Here is a 17,442-nt window from a genome sequence, read left to right on the forward strand (position 1 = left end):
GTGGCACCAGGCAAAACCGAATGAGGCAGCCTCCCCTCCCCTCCCCCGAGGGTCACAAGTTCAAGGCTGGGGAGTGTGGGAGTTGGAGTCCCCAAAAGGGACTTTGAACACACAGTCCAAGTGCTCGCCTTTCCATCGATGCATTCAGGCGCTGCTTGCTCCTGCCTGGCTTGGCGGGTGGCACTCTGCTCGTGCTGCCTTTCTGGGCTCCATGTGGGCTGGGCGGGCATGGCGGATCGGCGAGCAGCCACTGATGCAGTGGGAGGGGGCGAGGGCTGTGCTCCAGCGTTGGCTGCAGGTAACAGGGTGGGGAAAGACAGGGGGGTCCTTCCTCCTCCCCTTCTCTCATCCAAAATTATAACATAAAATGTAAAAAAAACCTGACATTTTAAAGGTTTTTATCTTTGCCTAACGGATGGAGGACATTAGGCTAAAAAGGAGGACATGTCATCCTTTTGCCTGATGTCTGGCATCCCTACATCTTCATCTTAAAAAATCTGCTCCACGTCATCTCTGTTCTTCTGTGTGTTTGTATGTACGCACAGAGGCACATATGTGCATGCACACACGCGTGTGACTGTTCATTCAGCCAAATGCCAAGATGCCAGCATGATCACTTCATTGGGGATCTTTAACTGCATTTCTTGGGTTGTTTACTTTTCACATATTATCTTGAATTTGGTTTTCTTAACATTTATTTTTAGAGCCTATTCATTCCTTACTTCATGGGCTCTGCTAAGTAACCTTTGGAAACAATCTAAATTGTGAACTGGTAATACTTTATTGTCTGCATATCTGATATTGGTCATAACTTCTCAATTGGAAATAACTCCATTATTTGAAACAGCAAGTGCTTCCCCATAAACGTTTAAAAGTGAAAATGAAAGAATATGAATCTGTAACTGTCTGTTGTTTCCATTTTTGTTTGCTACAACTAGCAGGAGTGGTGACAGGGAGTTAAGAGAAAATACAGTACCAGATGAAGAAAGTAAAACTCAAAATGGAATGGCTTGTTGCATCATTGTCAGAACAACAGAATAGTAAATGGCACCTCTAAGTAGCTCCCAAACCAAGGTTCAGTGTATCCAAGGCACATGGGAGAGAAAAACACTCACATGTGTGTCCTTAGGAATAAAAGTACATAGATAATAAATCAAATAATGCACAATTTATAGCCTTTTAATAATGCCCCAAACCAGATGTGCCTAATAATAGGAGCAGTTCTGTATGGTGTAGGGGGGAGAACAGGCAGAAAAATAGTCTCATCTATTGGGTCCAGTAACTTTAAAAAGTAACTACATGCAGAAGGAAACTGTTCAGCTCTGAGATATGCATGATAAAGAACGTGAGGTAATGAAAGTGCTGACTCAACACAATTGACTACCCAAGACTCCAATGATGTTGTTCATTTTGCAAGTGGCTTGTTTTGTCTAACCAAAGTTTTCAAAACAGAATATGCACCATACTACAGTAGCTGTTTTTGCTTTTGTTTTATTTCAGTGACTATGTGTTCTAAAGAATTCCTGAGTTCTTTCAAAGTGCATCATGAGCCCCTTAATAATAAGAACACAAATGACATACAACTTATTTTGACAAATAATTGGCCAACATTTAAAATGTTTCCGTGCAATGTGCTGCTGCAGAAGAAAGTTGTGTGTATTGTGCAAAAATTTTAGAAAAGTGACAGATCTGGATGCGTGTTCCCAGAATCACCCAGCCAGTTTCACCAGTGTCCATGCTGGCCAAAGAGTTCTGGCAATAAGAGTCCAAAAAAGTCTCTTTTCAAGGGTCTGGTTCAAGGAAATGCTTTTAGTTCCAGTGGTGACATCCATGTAGCATGACTGAGGTCCTGGGGTTTTGTTTCCCCTGGAGGAAAAGGAATAAGGAGAAAACCCCAATTTTGCATCTGTGCATTTCAAGTTCATTTTCTGAAATGGCATACTTTTAATTGCAGTTGATTATATCTGAGTGTTTCCAGGAGGTGTTGTTCCCCTCGTTAATTCTGCAAATGCTCTTGGAAAGGCAGATGGTATGATAGCATGAAGGCTGAACCAGAAGGCAGCTTGACATGGTCCCTGTCTGGATGACTCAGCTGCCATCTGCATTGAAGAATGAGCAATTTCAATAAGAGGTACTCCCTTTCTTACACTTCTCTTTGGAAATTAAGCAGTAGCAATGGAACCAAGGGAAGAAAAAGAACACGTCTGTCTAGAGAAGTGTCTTGCAAACTAGTCGTATAACATTTTGGTAAAAGGCAACCAAGAGCAACTGTGTAGTGTCGCATCCAGTGGCAGGAAATGGATTGCTTCACAATAGTAAGTCACACTAGAGTAAGCCTACTTGAATCAATAGAACTTATAGAACAGTTGACTCACCAAATCTGCAATGATTCAGTGGTCTTACTCTAGTGCAACTTACTTTCCTAAGCAACAGGATTCCAGCCAATGAATCAATATATACTAATAGTGTGTCTATGGGCCTGTCCACACTGAAATTTAATGTGATCCAGACATTGCTTAAAAGGCCCTTATCTTCAGTGCAATCTATTTTAACTCTTGGAACCCAACTGCAAAGGCAGAACAAAGAGATATTTTGCATCTCAACGAATTGTGCCAAAGAGATTGCATGTCTTAGCTCTCTGCCAGAAAGATATGGGCCAGCTCTTAAAGGGAAAGACTAGATTGTTTTAAGTAGAAATACAAGTGGACAAAGTCTTTTTTTTCCCCATGCCAAATAGTGGTATCAGTGAAGCATATATCATAACTATATGTCAATGTGGACAGGCTCACTGTATTAACAGTATACATCAGATAGCAAAGCTATTTTAATCCTACAGATAGCTCACCTTGTGGCTTTGTACATTGTACCTCTCATCATCCCTCACTATTAGCTATGTTGGCTACATCTCAACTGGAATACCACAGTATGTGAAGGGCCATCTACTGCCCACCTCTGAGATAGATAGATGGAAAGATTGGTTTGCAAACTTAATTGTGACTACCTGATCTTTCATTATGTCAATACTGAAGTTGCAGCTTTATTCCTCGTTTCCAATCTGCAACTTCTGTAAAATGCAAAAAACATCTCAATCATTTGGCTCAGTAAGATAATGTTTATATGCCCCTGAGCCCCACATAAAGATTTTAAATGCCCCATATTGTATCTCTCTATGGCTGGAAAATGTGAATTAATGTGTGATTATTACAAACGGCAAATAAAGATCTGTACTTCTGCGTCTCAAAATAATAACATTAATGACTTCATCCACTCACACAGACCTGTGGAAAGATGTGCTGAACTGATTAATTAAAAGTAATTATTAGAAAATGAACTAATAATATTATTGTTTTCTTATCTTCTTGTTCACATGGTCTCTAAAGAACTCAGCTGTAATAGAATGTCATTTTCTTTTTAACTTTCTTTCTAATATTCAGAAGTGTGTGTCCTGGGGGACTCCACAGAGATCAGTCAGCTCTGAGTTTTTTGAATGCACAAGACATATTTGAGTGAAAGAGAGCAAAAAAGACTAATGTGGCTTCACAAAAGCTCAAAGAAGACCTGAAAAAAGAAAAAAAGGGCACATATAGGGAGTGGAAGGAAAGGCAAGCCATGAAGGAAAAGTAAAAACAATGCAATTATAACTGGAAGCCAACTTGGATTTGTCAAGAAGAAATCTTGTAGATTAATCTTACCTCATTTTTTGATTGGGTAACCTTCTTGGTAGACAGTGTGAATGTTTTAGACATAATATATCTTGACTTCAGCAAAGTTTTTGACAAAGTGCCCCAGGATATGAAAGTGTCAACCCAGTGTGTGGTGGTGGCAAAGAAGGCCAATTCCATGCTAAGTAACATTAAAAAAGGGGGTTGAAAATAAAACAGCCAACATTATAATGCCACTGTACAAAATGCTGGTAAGGCCACACACACCTGGAGTATTGCATACAGTTCTGGTCACCACACCTCGAAAAAGACATAGTGGTATTTGAAAAGGTGCAGAAGAGAGCAACTAAAATGATGACTGGGCTGGGGCACCTCTCTTATGAGGAAAGACTACAGCATTTGGAGCTCTTTAGCCTAGAGAAAAGGCTCCTGAGGGGGGACATAACTGAGATGTATAACATTATGCAGGGGGTGGATAAAGTGGATAGAGGGAAGCTCTGTTCTCTCTCATGCAATACCAGAACCAGGAGACATCCACTCAAATTGAATGTTGGGAGAATGAGAATAGACAAAAGAAAACATTTCTTTACCCAGTGTGTTGTTAGTCTGTAGAATTTCTTGCCACAAGATGTGGTGATAGCATCTGGCCTAGATGCCTTTAAAAGGGAATTGGACAGATTTCTGGAGGAAAAGTCCATCGCAGGTTACAAACCATAATGGGGATATATAATCTCCAGGCTTAAAAAGAAAGTACCACCAAATGTCAGAGGCAGGGGAGGGGTATCAGGACACAGGTATCTAGTTGTCTCGTGTGCTCCCAGAGGCATCTGGTGGGGGCTCTGTGAGATACAGGAAGCTGGACTAGATGGGCCCTTGACCTGACCCAGCAGGGGTATTCTTATATTCTTATGATATTCTGATTAGCAAGTGAATAAGATATGAACTGGATAGAACAACTGTCAGGTGGACACACAGTTTGTTACAGAATCATAGAGTGTGTTATCAATGGCTCCTTCTCAAACTGAGAGGACATAACTAGGAGAGTACCACAAAGCTCATTCCAAGCCCTAGTGCTCTTCAACATTTTTATGGATGGGAAGAAGCATGGAATCTTGGATGAGAAGATGCAGGGAATGTTTATCAAATTTGCAGATGGTACAAAATTGGATGGAAGAGGTAATACCCTGGAAGAAAGAAACAACATGCAAAAAGATCTCAGTTGAAAACAACAGAATGAAATTTAACAAGAATAAGTGCAAAGTTCTACACGGGGGGGCAGGGGGGGCACAAAGGCACAGTTACAAGATGGGGGATACTTGGCTCAGTAATAAACAAGAAGGATCTTGTAATTGTTGAAGGTCACAAGCTGAATATGAGTGTGATGTGTCTGCAAAAAGGGCAAAAGCTATTTTAGTCTGCATTAACAGAAGTATAGCCTCCAAATCCTTTGAAGTAATAGTTTCCCTCTATTCACCACTGGCTAGGCCTCATCTTGAGTACTGTGTCCAGTTCCGGATGCCACATTTTAAGAAAGACGCTGACAAACTAGAACAAGTTCAGAGGAGGGCAACAAGAATGATCAGGAACCAATACCAGTGAGAAAAAACTGAAATAACTGGTTATGATTAGCCATGAGGAAAAAAAGACTCAAGGGAAATATGGTAGCACTTTTCAAATACTTGGAAGGCTGTTATACAGAGGAGGGGCAGGATCTGTTCTTGATCAGCCCAAAGGGCAGAACACTTGACAATGGGCTCAATTTACAGGAAGCCAGATTTTGCTTGAATATCAGGAAAAACTTCCTAACTGTTAGAGCAGTACAGCAATGGAACAAATTATCTCAGGAGGTGGTGAATGTTCCAGTGCTGAAGGCATTCAAGAGAAATTTAGACAATCACCTGGCAAATATTTGTATTCCTACGCTGAACAGAGGGGGTCGGACTCAGTGGCCTTATAGACCCCTTCCAACTCCATTATTCTCTGATTATGTTCTATTAATTGCATCATTATGCTTTTTGCATAGATTTAATGTCCTAAATCACTATCTGTGAAAATAAGAATGATGTAAATATTTTTCTTCTAAAAACAAAAATCATTTTTAGAAAATAAGAAAGCAAAAAAGAGGGAGAGAAATAGTAAATGTGCATTGAGGTAGTTTCCCTATCAGTCCTCTCCCTCCTACCCCCCCCCCACTCATTTGCAGCTCATTTGAGAAATGAGTTTTTCTACTTCCTGATTTGAGAAGTTGTGCCAGTAGAGAAAGTATGGGTTTTTATTGCTCTTTGGAGAGTTGGCAATTTAATTGCACAAGAAAAGCTGACATTTGTAGTTAAGCTCTAAGGAAATGGAACCCTATATCTGAAGGGATGAGATCATTGCTGATGGCAAGAAGCCACTAATGAAAAAACAAAAGCTATTCTGGCAAGTAGTGCTTAGTAATATTTAGTAAGCCATTAAGTCGTTTGGTAACAAAATTGCTTTAATTAAAATTGATTGAAATCCCCCAGTTAACACTGTGTTTTGATTCTCTTTTGCTTAAAGAAGATTGGATCCCCACTGACAAACATCCTAATAAAACTGTTACTTAAGCTTTTCTAACTCAGCCACTGCAGCTTGAATAGCACAATCCATCTTGAAATTCATGCACTGCTTTCATTCTATGCATAAGCAGTTGCAAAATTTCAATATCATCTACTGTTTTCAAGGGGAAACAGGGACCAAGGGAGGCGTGTATTAGAGAACACACACAGCAGCCTGAAATAAAAAAAAATGCATAATATACACTTAGGCGATACACATTTTCTAATGAGTTGTTCTGGTAGCCAGCGTAAACTGGCACCAACTTTTGCTTCAGCAAAATGTCATCCCAATGGACGACAAGCTGAACATTCAGATAGTTATCAATCTCTTCCACTGCTGCATTTTGTTAGAACAAAACTGGCCCAACACAAAGGTAAAGAGGACTACCTATATAGGTCAGGATCCTATATAACTCTGTCCTGCTTGTACAATATTCGCAGTAAGTCCTTTATGGGATGTAAGCCCATTGAAACTAACTGGAGACATCTGACTTTTACAGAATGGCAGGTCAAAGGGAACATGATAGCATGGTTATACTCCACCTGCCTTGCAGGAGGATTCTGGACATAGTCCATGTTGGCCCCTTCCCTCTTGTCCTCTCTCTACCATGCAAAAACCTTCGTTTTCAGGCAGGCTTGTAATTAATTTGAACAGGAAAGTGTTATTACGAGATGCTTTTGTGCTGATACATGCTGGCCTGTGTCGCCTTGGGCAAGCTGCACAGTCTCAGAATGCCCCCAGAAGAAGGGAACGGTAAACTACTTCTGAGTACTCTCCATATGGAAAACCCTGGAAAGGTTTGGCATAGGTCAGCTTGATTGCACAGTATTACACACACACACACACACACACACACACACACACACACACACACACACACACACACACACACACACACACACACACACACACACACACACACACACAGAGTACATAAACATGCATATATAAATTACATACCTACATGCATATGTGCCTACAGATCTTAGGGGTGTATGTTTTTATGTGCTTTCTAATATTGTTATCTGTTTAATTTTTAATATTTTTTAAATTATTTTTTAAAAAACATGTTTTTAAAGGATTTTTATATCTTGTTATCTGTTAATTTTAGACAGACAGACAGACAGACAGACAGACAGACAGACAGACAGACAGACAGACAGACAGACAGACAGATAGATAATGTCCTATTGTGTTTTATTTATTTGTAAGACACATTGGGTCCCTTCACTGAGAGAAAGGTGAAAATAACTAATACTTAGGACTGAGTGTATGTGAATATTTGGATGGATGACAGACTCTCCTATGTGGACTTTGATTGATCAAGACAAAGCAGCATTATTTGCAGAACTGTTTTTCTCCTTGCTTTTGATGCCTGTATGTTGTGGAGTGGATGGGTGCCAACTCTGCAACACTCTGATTTAGGCTAGGCCATGGAGCAGTAGGAACACCTGGGCAAGCCAAGCTACTGATGGGAAACACTAGGGAATATTTTTTCCCCAGATCAACAGGTTTTCCCGTTACTTTTACTGTTGGATTCCAGATGTGCAGGAGTAAGGAATCATAGAATAGTGAAGTTAGATGTTGGCCTATGAGGTCATCAAATCCAACACCCTGCTTGATGCAGGAATACAAATCAAAGGAAGGAAGCTAGTAAAAGTTTTGCCTACAAGCTGAAGCTCCACCATAGCTCTTTACCTTCCACATTTTCAGGAATCCCTCACCTTAAGTCCAAAAACACACAAATGTGTCCATTGAGAACAAATCAGTTCAAGCCAATTCCAATTCAAAGTGAGTCAGTTCTGACATGTATGAAAAATATTTGGATACAGATTGGATTGGATGGCATTTGCACACCTCTAGATCCGCTCAGTCTCAGTGAGTTGAAATATGTGGCTGCAGAGCCAGGGATTGGACATTTGATTCAACACTGTGCCTCCTAGAAGAAAAGCCAGCCTATATAGCCTTGGGCAAGTTGCAGAGTCCTAGATCATCACCACCAGAAGAAGGGAATGGTAACCCACTTTTGAGTCCTTTATACCTAGGAAACCCTGGCAAGGGTTACCATAAGTAGACCAAAGTTTAGAATTCTGTTCACACATCAGCCAACATTGGAAAAGGCCACAGGCAGGACAGAAGCACATCAATGCATATACCACTAATGCTCTTCCACAATTTGCACCCACAGGAACACTGCCTCTAGTGCTATAGAGAGAATATACATCAACTGATATCACCATCCTTTATGAATTTGTTCAGTTCCCTTTCAAATCTATCCAAAGCTGGTGGATACATCTTGTGACAGCAAAATCAATATTAAAAAGCTGTAGACCCTTTGCCATGAGTCTTTCACCATTCAGCTTCAACGGACCATCTTAGAATCCAGCATTATGAATGGGAGAAAAATTTTCCCTCCCACTTCACCACACAAAGCATAAATCCATAAGCCAATCTAGATGCCATGTGCAGTCATGCACAATACATGCAATGTGCAAATACATGCAGCAACTGTGTAACATATAAAACCATACCCTGAATGCAATTACATAGTGCATTATTATTATTATTATTTTAAAAAGGTAGAACAATCTGTTCCCAAATTGTGTCATCTGGTTTCATCCTTTGGGACTAACTACATCAAGCATCTCCAAAGAAAACAATGATTTTATATCTGGAAAATGTTTACAAATTAAAAAGAAACATGAAATGAAAAAAGAAAAAGAAAGAAGAAGACAAAAATATTGTGGCATCTTAAAGGCTAATATATATAATGTGAGCTTTTGTGGATAAGTCCACTTCTTCAGACACTTGTCCACTAAAGCTCACATTAATATATAGCAATTAGTCTTTAAGTTGCCACAAAATTCTTTTATTTTTTTTTCTCTTGGTTTTGCCTGATACAATAGCACAGATTGACATGCCTATCTATTCTGAAACTACAATAGGATTTTATGGAACAAAAACCACTGTGAATGTAGAATATAAAGTTATATAACAATTCCATCCAAGTCAGCCCTTCCTTTTGTGGCAAAAAAAGTTTAAGATGAAGAGTCCGCATCATACTGTTTGTGGAATCACAACTTAAAATAGCACACCAAGCAGATTTTGTTGTTGTTCCAAAAGTTTTCTTCTTATTCAAATCAACACACATCCTCAACCTGGCCAAATACTACATTTGGACTAGGAATCCGTTCTCACCCTCATTAAGACAACTATTTCTTTTTCTTCCTTTTTTTTTTTCTTTTTTGTGTCCTTCTGTTCAGCTACTTCCCACACTCGCTTTCTTATTATTTTCATCCAGATGCAGAACAGTAAAGGAAAACAGCTGCTTTGGCAGGCTGTCTGAGCAGGGATTGCTCCTCCACAGTTCCCAGGCTCTTCGCCAGCATGGAACTTATTCAAGTACAGGCATAACGACCAATGGAAATCATCATAGGCCAGCTCTTTCTCCTCTGGAAGTACTAGTGAGGAATCTTTTGCCCTTTTAGTGCTTTGGACTTCACCTCCCAGAATCCCTTAACATTGGCCATGCTGGTGGAAGTTTTGCACCAAAACATCTGAAATGCCAACAGTTCCCCATCCCTCCGGTCAGCCTAGAACATCCAAAGGTTTGCTGACAATGGCTGAAGAGAGATTACTCCAAGATTATTGTACTTAAAGACACAAACAAGGACGTGCCTTGGCTTCTGCTGTCATCAGGGTTAAGTTGAACTTTGCTCTCACGTTAGTGGTTAGTTCAGTTGTATTGCTAAGGGTGTAATGGAAGAATACTGGATGCTGCCTGTGTGGGAGGCAAAAAGTTTGAAGGATTCCTGTCTACCTGGATGAGAGACAGGAAGGGCCACATTGAAAGTTCAGGTTATTCCTATACATGTGGGAAGGAGGAGGATGTTACAATTATTCACCCAGCTGTTTCTGAGCCTATCATGTAAGGTGCTCTGGTTCTTCCTCTGCAGTTGCTTAGAGTAACTGCACTTAGCACTTCAAATTCTACAAAATCAGATTATTTTGTTGCACAGTGTCACTGGTTTAGGTGTATTGTTGCTAACTTCAGTTTTTGTCCTGGTTTTTGTTATGTGTGGAGGCAACAGAGGACATAAAGGAAAGTCTTGGGACACTTTCATTTGCGTAATCACAGTGTGACATAATAGGTTGGACTACCTAGTGGGGGAAGGAGCAGGAACTCATGTGAACCTCTGCTTTCTTCTGGGCTTCCACCTAATCCATAGGTTTGGGATAGCCCTATATGTCTGTCTTCCAGGTTGGCTGCACTGATATTTAGTGCTTAGCCAGTGCATAATTTTAAAAAAGCAAACACCTATGGTTTCATTGGAGATGAGAAACTGACCTAGTATATATTGAGCTGGGGGAAGTTGATCTCACCTCACCATCTGTCCATCTGTGTATACAGCTCAGTAACAAGAGAGGTTAGTAGGTTGGGAAGAGCAAGATGTTGTCCCTAAGAAATCCATGTCTCACACCAGGAGGCCAGTTTACTAAAGTGTTTGCATCTGATGACAGGTCAGGGAGACAGGTCTGGTTTTTTTCTTAGGCCTCCATTGGAGGAATTCTCTCTGGAGGGTGATCTAGAGCTTCCCTAACTAAAAAGCATGTGGAAGGCCAGGCCAAGGTATGTAATATAATACTATAATATAACCTTAGAACTGCACAGCTGGAAGGGACGCTATGGGTCATGAAGACCAGCCCCTGTCATGGAGGCCCAGTGGAGAATCAAACTCCCAACCTCTGGCTCCATATCCATATATCTAAATCACTGAGCTATCAAGCAGTTCAGACTATCCTAGAAGATTTGGGACCCTCCGTAGATAGAAACGTGGATTCTTCCCTGCTTCCATGCTCAAAATGGGGAAACTTAGTAATCTCTGAGCTTCAGGGACCGCCAGCAACTAAAGGCACAAGCTATGTTGGTGACCATGCAAAGACGTATCCACCTATGGAGAAACAGTTCTCAGGAGAACAGACTCCTCCTGAGCAACGTAGACAGTGTGATGGAAGCTTTCAGGAATATCAGTTCTCCTTTTTTGGCCATTTCCCCTCCTATAGACAGTTTGGGACGGAACAGATCATCTAAGCTCATTTCACCCCATGTTTAGGTGTAGTTATGACACTAACACAGTCCTGTTCCCCGTGATGGATGCCCACTGCGGAAAGAGGAAAAGGGAGAGGATGATTCTTTCCTAGCTCTGCCTGAAGATCTACATAAGAGCAGACATCAGATGAGTTCAGGTGTGTTCAGGGTGCTATGGTAATAATCCGTTGATTCCATTTCCCCCCTGTAACAATTGATGCACTAGGCTGAATTCTGAAAAAATGTCCTTATTTATTCATTCATTCACTCACTCACTCACTCACTCACTCATTCGTTTGTCTATTTGTTTATTTGCTGCCTTTTTCCTCATAGGGGACTCAAGACACAATGGATAAAACAGCTTTAAAAACATATAAAAACCATATTTAAAAAACAATTAAACATATATTAAGATTTTAAAAATCAGATTTAAAAACAATTCAAGAACATTAAAAAACCTGTAATATAAAAACCAGCATTCGTGAGATAATCACCTGGTTATAAGTCTGCCTAAATAGGAAGGTCTTTGCCAGGCAATGGAAGGACAAGAGGAAGGGGGTCAGCCTGACTTTTTGGGGCAGTGCATTCCAAAGCCTGGGAGCAGCCACTCAGAAGACCCTCTCTCGTGTCTTCACCGCATAAGCTTGGGAATCTAGTGGAAACAAGAGAAGGGCCTCTCCAGAAGATCTTAAAAATTGAAAAGGCTGATATGATATGATCCTTCAAATAGCCTGGATGTAAGTCATATACTGTATGGCTTTATAGGTAACAACCAACACTTTGAATTAGGCTTGGAAACAGATTAGCAGCCAGTGAAGCTTTTGTAGCAAACGAGTTACATACCTCCTATAATCAATGCCAGTCAGCAGTCTGGCTGCAGGATTTTGAACCAGATTGAGTTTCCAAACGCTATTCAAAGGCAGCCCCATGTAGAACAAGTTGCAGTAATCCAAGCAGAATGTATCTAAGGCATGTGTGACCATGGCTGGATTGGGCATCTCAAGGAATATGTGCAACTGTTTTAACTGTGCCAATGCAGTCCTGGCAACTTCTTAGCATCCAAGCTCAGGGTTGAGTCCCAAGCTGCAGACATGTCTTTTCAGAGGGAGCATAACCCCATCCAGTACAGGCTGAATCTCTATCCCCTGATTTGCCTTGTGACTGACTAGGAGCACCTCTGTCTTAGCTGGATTAAGCTTCAGTTAGTCAGCCCTCATCAAGTCCATCATGACAACAGACACTGGTCTAAGCAAAGAACAGCTTCCTTGGAATCAGATAGGAAAGAGAGAGAGCTGAGTGTCATCAGCATACTGATGGCACCAAACCCCAAGAAAATCGCCAAACCCAATGACAGGATGGAAGTAGTTCTCCAAGGCTGGTCAAAGAGGAAAGCAATCATGCTGGCAGTAAGCAAATGTGGTGAGCTTTATCGGCATCCTGTCTGTATTCTTACAGCCAATGGGAACATTAATACTAACCAGAAGGAACCTTCTGCTGTAGGTTCAGGATGCACAAATTAAGTAAAGAATGAAAGAATCCCCCCACATAATACTTTCATCAACTCAGTAAGCTGCTACTGTACTAGGTTTTGCAGCAATGATCTGACTCAACAGACAGAGTGAGGTAGCTGTCTTAGGAAGTAGGTCTTGGGAGTCATGAACAGTGAATTGTTAGCTACTGTATGCCCTTCATGTTTATGACAATCATTGTTAGTGGCCAAGATTCTGTGGCATAGTTGTGCTGGCAGAAATAGAATGGCATAGTTCATTGTAGCAAATGGTGGGAAAGTAATTTATATGATCTTCTATCTCTTTTTGCAAAATAATTTGGCTAGCTTTGGGTAACAGGCACCTTGACATCGGTGGCTAGGCCTGCTCAGCCAGCTATCTGGATGTGAAATGCTGATGGGCATCTTCAAGGCCCCAGTTCTCCCTTCTTTTGTTCCTTTTCCTCAAAAATAAACTTGGGCTAGATATATATTTATTTATTTATTTATTTATTTATTTACAATATTTTTTAGCCGCACCATTGCCAGTGGCTTCTATAACAAAGAGGACACTATCAAAGAGAATCTTCTGCATGTTCTTCAGACAGAACAGGAGTGACCAACTTTAATAGGTCTGAGGTCTAATAATCCCTTCTGCAATTAAAGAAACTTATCTCATTTTTCAATTTGAAAAAAAATTAAAATCCAACAAGAAAAAAAAAGGTAGGAGACAGCAAAAAAAAGGCCAGTGTGGCTTCACAAACAATTCAGAGTTCTGGGCATCAAGAACGATGCCAACATATTGGAACAAGTTCAGAGGAAGGAAACAAGGTTGATCATGGAGCTATACACAAAGCCCTATGAACAGAATCTGAAAGATTTGAGCATGTTTAGCTTTGAGAAAAGAAGGGTAAGGGGAGATAGGATAGCACTTTTCAAATACCTGAAATGCTGTCATACAGAGGAGGGGCAGGATCTGTTCTCAGTCCTTGCAGAATGCAGGACACATAATAATTGGCTCAAGTTACAGGAAGCCAGATTTTGGCTGAATATCATGAAAAATCTCCTAACTGTTAGAGCAGTATGGCAATGGAACCATTTACCTCGAGAAATGGTGAGTGTTCCAACACTGGAGGCATTCATGGAGACAAACACCTGGCAGATATCCTTTGATTTGTATTTCATCATTGAGCAGGGAGTTGGACTTGATGGCACCTTTTAGGCACCTTTCCCACTTCCTGATTCTATGAAAAAAATCAAGAAAGAGCAAATTAAAATGCATCTTGTCTTTAAACAAAGTGCACAGGTAGAATAAGAATAAGTTTTAAATAAGAATTATGCTTCCTACAGACTTGTTGCAGCATAAGTCTCCTTTCAAACTAGTGAAGGGGGATGTCCAGCACCAGGACAGATAGAAACACGAAGTACAAAAACAGACAGGGCTACATACAGTCCCTGTTGCCCACCCATGCAGCAGAAAACCAGCCTCTGCAACAGAGGACACATGGCTACCCGAGTTCCAGCCTCCCATCATCAGAAATTAGATTAATATAATGTATCCAACAGAATTGGAACAAAAGAGAAGACACAGTCTGTGCCACATTAATATAAACTAGTTTGGGGGCTCTTTCTCATTACCCAGACAAAAGTATGTCCCTGTATTACCAGTTTCTGTAGTTCTACCATTCACTCTCACTTTACACTCATATTTTTCTGAAATAACCACAAAAGGCCACATTCTTCTGTTCAGACGCAAATATGTAGGCTGCATGTTCCTTATTTTTAAGCCTAATTTAGCACATGCTTCTTCAGACAGCTGGAATCTGGTAAGTGCATGCAAATAAAAAGTTTAATACATAAAATGTTCCTCTTCTAGACTCCTGCAGGGTCACTTTGCCGCATAATTGGAGATGGTGTTTTAAAGCTTTCTCCTGTTGGTTGTCATCTGCAAAAGAATATGTCCCAGAAAATACATTCTGCTGTATTTTTCAAAGTATCTATTTTATTGCTGTTTACTCATTTTGCAGCAGCTAATTAGATGGGATTAATTTCTTTATTCATAAAACAAAATGATAAAAATTCAAACAGGTTTCCTAACTAAAAGCAAATAAGCTGAGGCATGTGTGTGTGAAGCAAACAAAACACAGAAGTATAAAGACCCTTTAAGACAAAACCAATTTCTAAAGAAGTAATTGCGATAAGAGAAATAACCAACAACTTTCATAGGGAAAAGGAGCAGCTTCCGGGCAACTTGACCACTGACATATCAGCAGGATGCACGTAGTGTTTTTAAACTTAATGTGCAATACTGTACGTTGTTCCTCAGAGGGGAAAATAAAAACCAACCAAAAAGGGGTGGGTACAATAGAGATGCTTGTTCATACTATTAACACATGCATAATTATACAAATATTGCTCTGTGTTTACAGTATCATTGAGAAATTACTGAAAACCAAAATAAAGACTAATTTTATTTCAGTGGATCCTATATACTCAACCACAGGTAATGACGGAATATCACACTGTATTTATAGTCACCATTTTCATCTCTCTGGAAATCCATTGTTTATGACAACCTTCTGTTGTTACAAAGATGTAAAAGCAAAGCAAAGTGTGCTGCTTATATACTACCTCATAGCATTTAAAGCACTCTCTGTGTGGTTTACAATTTTATTTATGCAGGTTATACATTGTCCCCACCCCCAATGAACTGGGTACTCAATTTACCAAACCTCAGAAGAATGGAAGGCTGAGTCAACCTTGAGCCAGCTACCTGAGTCTGTTGGGATTGAACACAAGTTGTGAGCAGTTTTTGAGTGCAGTTCTGCAGTTTAACCACTGCACCACAAGGCTCCATAAGACCTACAATACAGTCTTATTTTAAATCTCATTTGTTATAGATAACAAGACTTTTGAGAATGGATTAGACCATTTCTATTTTCTATATGACATCAAAGAAGGATTAATGTTAAACAGAAGAGTGAAAAATTTCCAATTAAATGATTCAACTTATTAATCACTCTCTTTTTAACAACAAAGTGATTAATTAGATTTAAATAAATTGTCATGTTGCCAACATCTGAATGAGACGGTGAAGAAAAGTATGACATCAAATTATAATAATTACATCCCATCAAATTGATTGCAACTTATTGCACCCCTTTCATAGTACAGAGCACTCAGAAGTGGTTTACCACCCCTTTCTTCTGAGGTTGCTCTGAGACTGTACAGTTTAACCAAGGCTTCATGGGCTAGCTCTTCTTCTGGGAGATACTTAGCCAGCTTGGTATCAACATAACTTGTAATACAAAAAATAAAGCAACTGTTCATTGATAGAAGAGACAATTTGCTGTAGTTTTTATTCATTCATTCATTTATTTATTTACACTGAAGAGTTTGGTTGGTTTCATTAGAAAACTATTGCATGATATTAACAAAATTAAATGGAGTTTTTTTTTGCAAAATAATCATGAGGATGGCTTCAAGCAAATCTGAACATTTATGACTAGTGGTCCAAGCTAGCATGACAGTTCTTTTACTGACTATAGGTTACCTGTATAGCAGCATGCTTGGGAGCCATATAAAAAGTGCTGCCCACTATTCTAGGGCTGGTATAAATTACTCAAAGCCAATAAACAAACATATTCCAAGAAGTATCCTACTCAGTAACGTCTTTAACGTCTTTGATTGGTAGTGATTTCATTCAACATAGCACCTCACAATATAAAATAAAACAATTAGTGTTCGTGGTTCTCTATAACGTCAACAAAGGTATTTTCCAATTTATTTTTCACATTTCCATTTATTTTAAAATAACCCTGAACTGCATCCTGGTTTGTGATTCTTTTGGTATTTCAAAAACAAAACAAAGTAGTTTTGGAGGAACTGGTTTTTAAATGCACTTTTTAAGCAATGCCACTAGATGTCAGAGTCCTCTAAAATTTTATTGGTTTGGAACCAAATTATTCCCCACATTCCTTCCATAGGTATTTTCTTCTCACTCCTTCCACATGCCACTTATCCAGTTTATGTTCAAATCATGGACTTCCTTACAACCAAGATTTTGATATGCCAGTTAGTTTTATAACATGAAACAGACTCACACACTTTATTTCACTACCACTGACCTCTAGGTATTTATTTCTCTTCTGCAGTGCATATCAAGAAAAGGCCCACAGTTCAGAATTTTTTCTAGGTCCAGGGAAGCGTGAGCCCACATTATCCTGTGGAATGCTATTATACTTGCTAAGGCCATGACTGATAGGAACCAACCATGTACTAAAGGGATGTCCTTGAACAATTGCCAAAATCTGAGCATATAGAGCTACACTGGATCCAGATGTAGATGCATGTGCCTGGGAGAGTGTTGCCAGATCTTCCAGTCCCCTTCATCTCCCAGCAGCCCATTCAGCCACCTGAAAATGAGACTCAGTGTCAAATTGCAAGTCATACCATTAAGAGCTGTCATTTCAAAGCCATAGGGACCTATCGTGAGCAGAGATCTTCCATCCATAGGTGACAAATGCTGAATATAATTGGATTTGTGACATGGTTGTTTTCTTGTTACAAACCTGTTAGATCTTATGGAAGGGCTGCGTTTTCTTAGACAAAAGTAAATAATTTTT

General features: G+C 39.8%; 1 protein-coding gene across 6 annotated transcripts in view; it reads left to right on the forward strand.

Moving 5' to 3' along the window:
* The window catches only part of BLNK (B cell linker), a 130,261-nt gene that overhangs the window by 31,608 nt on the left and 81,211 nt on the right, over positions 1-17,442 (forward strand). Inside the window, exon 1 of one of the 6 annotated variants that reach the window (XM_078391311.1) lies at positions 1,955-2,131. The exons of 4 other annotated variants lie outside the window; for them this stretch is intronic. The gene's annotated coding sequence lies outside the window, so the exon portion shown is untranslated. Of the gene's footprint in view, positions 1-1,954; positions 2,132-17,442 lie in introns of those variants that run through there. One more of the 6 variants, XM_078391312.1, reaches the window with a different exon arrangement.

This window comes from Pogona vitticeps, chromosome 3, assembly GCF_051106095.1.
Source record: "Pogona vitticeps strain Pit_001003342236 chromosome 3, PviZW2.1, whole genome shotgun sequence".
NCBI classification, from domain to species: Eukaryota; Metazoa; Chordata; class Lepidosauria; order Squamata; family Agamidae; genus Pogona; species Pogona vitticeps.